This window comes from Gossypium arboreum, chromosome 4, assembly GCF_025698485.1.
Source record: "Gossypium arboreum isolate Shixiya-1 chromosome 4, ASM2569848v2, whole genome shotgun sequence".
NCBI lineage: Eukaryota > Viridiplantae > Streptophyta > Magnoliopsida > Malvales > Malvaceae > Gossypium > Gossypium arboreum.
The window spans coordinates 100,457,051-100,461,004 of NC_069073.1; the positions used below are offsets into that span (position 1 = coordinate 100,457,051).

General features: G+C 38.7%; 1 non-coding gene across 1 annotated transcript; it reads left to right on the plus strand.

Annotated features, from left to right (window-relative positions):
• Positions 1-2,427: 2,427 nt before the first annotated feature.
• On the plus strand, positions 2,428-2,534 carry LOC128292072 (small nucleolar RNA R71). Its single transcript, XR_008282057.1, has one exon. It is a non-coding gene; the product is annotated as a small nucleolar RNA R71 (small nucleolar RNA).
• The last annotated feature ends 1,420 nt before the right edge of the window (positions 2,535-3,954 follow it).

Below are 3,954 nucleotides of genomic sequence, written 5' to 3' on the forward strand. Positions count from 1 at the left end.
TGGGTACACACGACCATGTTGCACGACCCTGTCTAGCTTCGTTTGCTTCTCCCATACCCGTGTATGCAAGGTCCATGCTCGTTTTAATTTAACAAGTTCGACCACGGATACTAGACACTAGCGTGTCGCACGCCCATGCTGTTTTAACAGGTTCACCCACGGTTCTTCCACACGGGTGTGTCGCACGCTCGTGTTATTTTGGCAGGTTCGACCACAGCCATGTTGCACGGCCGTGGCATTTTATCGTAGCCCGTGTGGGGAAATCTTTTGCCCTGTTTTCACACGCCGCTAAGCATGCCCGTGTGCTTGGCCGTGTCTCTGTGGAAAACCTGTTATTCAAGAGCTCTTTTAGTAAGTTAGGTGTTGAAGACTAAATTTTAAAGAAGTTAATACAATTAGTGCTCGGGTTGCCTCCCAAGAAGCACTTATTTATAGTCTAAGCTTGACTTACCTCTCTGTTGAATGATCATGATGGTTTGAGGAGTTTATACTCCTCATTCCTACTATCAATCTCATCAAAATAAGGTTTTAAACGAGTGTTGTTTACCTTAAAAGTGCCGAACTTGGGATGACTCACCTCGACCATACAAAATAGGAAAATGCTGAGTACCGTAAGAGGGATTTGTTCATTCGGTGTGGTAGTGACAATGTGGGGATCTGCGGCATCTAATAAGACTCTATCTCCAACCTTAAGTTGATTTGGAAAGGTATTGAGCTCGTTCTGTTGTAGATTCGGTTTGTCGGGTGTTCTTGGTTTATGCGTCTATCATTCATCTAGCTCCTCGATTTGTAGCCTTCAATCTTCATGAATAGGTCCTCTACTATTGCTTGAGAATGGCTCATGTACTTCCTTCAGACTCATTTCCTGTAAAGAAGGTTGCACCATATTCTCAGTTTTAGTAGAACGGTTTAGATGATCATCTTCAATTTCCAATGTGTTGCCGGAATTGCGAGCTTGAAGGGTGATTGTTTCGTCTCCCACACGGAGTGTGAGTGCCAACCTTAATAATTGTTTTAGTAGTTGCTAAAAAGGGCCTTCCTAAAATCAAATGAGTGTTGCTATCTTCCTCTATGTCTAAAATAATGAAGTCAACGGGAAATATAAATTTTTCGATTTTAACTAGCACATCTTCAATAATACCCCTAAGGAATCTTATAGTTTTATCTGCTAATTGAATGCTCATCCTAGTCTGTTTGGGTTTCCTGAGACCTAGTTGCTTAAACATTTTGTAAGGCATGACGTTGATACTAGCCCCTAAATCAGCTAATGCATTATTAACATCTAAACTACCAATTAAGCAAGGAATCATAAAACTCCCTGGATCTTTTAATTTGTTCGGTAGCTTATTTTGCAGAATAGCTGAGCACACTGCGTTTAGCTCCACATGCGACGCCTCATCCAACTTCCTCTTATTTACTAAAAGCTCCTTTAAAAATTTCATTGCATTTGGCATCTGTGATAGAGCTTCAATAAACGGTAAGTTAATGTGTAATTTTTTAAGAGTTTAAGGAATTTACCAAATTGTTCATCTGAGCGGCCTTTCCTTGTCGCGTTGGGGTATGGCACACGAGGTTTATATTTGACATTCACTGATTTGTTTTTATTATGACCTACCTCACCTTAACCTTTGCTTAGCACAGTTTCTTGCCTCGGTTCTGGTTCAGGCTCAATGACTCATTTGTCATCTTGAATATTAATCGCGTTGAGCTGTTCCCTTGGGTTAGGTTCAGTATTACTTGGCAAGCTCCCTTGTGGTCATTCAGAGATTAGTTTAGAAAGCTGGCCTATATGAGTTTCGAGCCCTTGGATTGACGCTTGTTGATTTTTAAGTGCCATTTTGGTGTTCTAAAAATGGGTTTCTGATACCAGATAAACTTTGTGAGCATCTCTTTAAGGTTCGGTTTCTTTTCCTGTTGATAGGGTGGCTGTTGGTAGCCTAGAGGTGGTCGCTGATTTCCTTGGCCTCCCCATGAGAAATTTGGGTGGTTCCTCCAACCTGTATTATAAGTGTTACTATATGGATATTTTGAGGTCGAAGATTATTACCCATGTAATTTAATTGCTCGTTATCCATGTTGTGGCCATAAGGTTGGTATTCCGAATGGCTTGTTCCACCTCCACTTGCTTCACACTGCATTACTGGGTGAACCTGTGAAGAACTAAGAAAACCATCAATTTTTTTATTCAAAAGTTCTACCTGATTAGAGAGCATGGTGACCGAATCTACGATATAAACATCGGCTGTTTTCGTTGGCTTTGTCCTCATGACTTGCCACTGATTGTTATTCAATGACATCTCCTCTATAAACTCATAAGCATCTTCAGGTGTTTTATTATTGATGGTTCCGCCAGTAGCTACGTCAACCATTTGCCGAGTCGAAGGATTCAGGCCATTATGGAATGTTTGAACCTGAAGCCAAAGCGGTAACCCTTGGTGAAGGCACCTTCTCAAAAGGTTCTTGTATCTCTCTCATGTATCATAGAGTGTTTCTAAATCCATCTGCACAAAAGAAGAGATATCATTATGTAATTTAGCCATTTTAGCTGACGAAAAATATTTTAGTAAAAATTTCTCGGTCATTTGTTCCCAAGTTGTAATTGACCCTCGTGGTAACGAGTTCAACCACTTTTTTAGCTTTGTTCCTCAATGAGAAAGGGAATAACTGAAGACGAATGGCATCGTCAGAAACGCCATTAATTTTAAATGTATCGCATAGTTTCAAAAAGTTTGCTAAGTGAGCGTTGGGATCTTCATCCTGCAAACCATCAAACTGAACAAACTGTTGTATCATTTGAATTGCGTTAGGTTTCAGTTCAAAAGTATTTGCAGCTATAGCAGGTCTAACTATGCTTGATTCAGTTCCTGTTAAAGAAGGTTTAGCATAATCATACATAGTGCATGGAACAAGATTTTGATTAGCCGCAATTGCAGGACGTAGCTGATTGTCTTGGTGTTCAGCCATCTCTTCGGTTGGGGGTTGAGTATCGTCTTCTTGCTCGTTCTCTGTGTATCTTAGGCTTTGCCTTATTTCTCTTTGGTTTCTGCGAACTGTGCGATCGACTTCTTCGTCAAAAAGCAGTGGTCCTAATGGGTTTCTTCTAGTCATAAACTATAAAAAACCTGCCAGAAGAAAGGAAAAGAAAATTAGTAAATTAGAATGAAATTAAAAATAAAATTAGATTGCAAGAAAATAAATGGCTAAAGTAATAAAAATTAAGTGTTCCTAATATTTTAGTTCCCCGGTAACGGTGCCAAAAACTTGATCGTGTGATTTCGTAATAGGTTTTAAATATTTATAATTAATCATTCTTGAAACTAACTATTATCGCGATGTAGGCAAGTGTATCTATTGAACAGTAGTAAAGTTTTAGCAAGACCGGATTGTCGAACCCAAAAGAACTAAAAGTACTAGTAATGACTGTCTTTTTATTATCTAGCCTAGGAATAAAGAGGTTTTGTTTTAACTAACTAATTATCTAAACTAAGAACTCACAGAGAATAGAATTGGGGAATTGCTTTTGGGAAAATCGATTGAGTGCACTTGTTATTCTGGATCTGAATCAGACGATTTATTCATTTAACTTGTTCCGTAGAGATCCTTAAGTTATGGTATTATCCTATTCAAGACTAATAACGTCTAATCCCTAGATTGAATAATTGAGACCTTTCTCTAATTAACACCCTAGGGTTGCATTAACTCGATCTATGGATCCCCTCATTAGGTTTCACCCTAATCCGAAAAAATCTTGTCACCCTATGTCTAGGCGCGCAAACAACTCCGCTTAATTATGACAAATGTACTCTTAGACAGGGTCTATTCCTCCTCTGAATAAGAGCTTATCTTGAATCAGTATCCTGGGATATCAAAACAAGAATTAAGAACACATAATTAAGAACAAGTTAAATATTTATCATACAATTTAGAAAATAATAACAAGATTCGTCTTAGGTT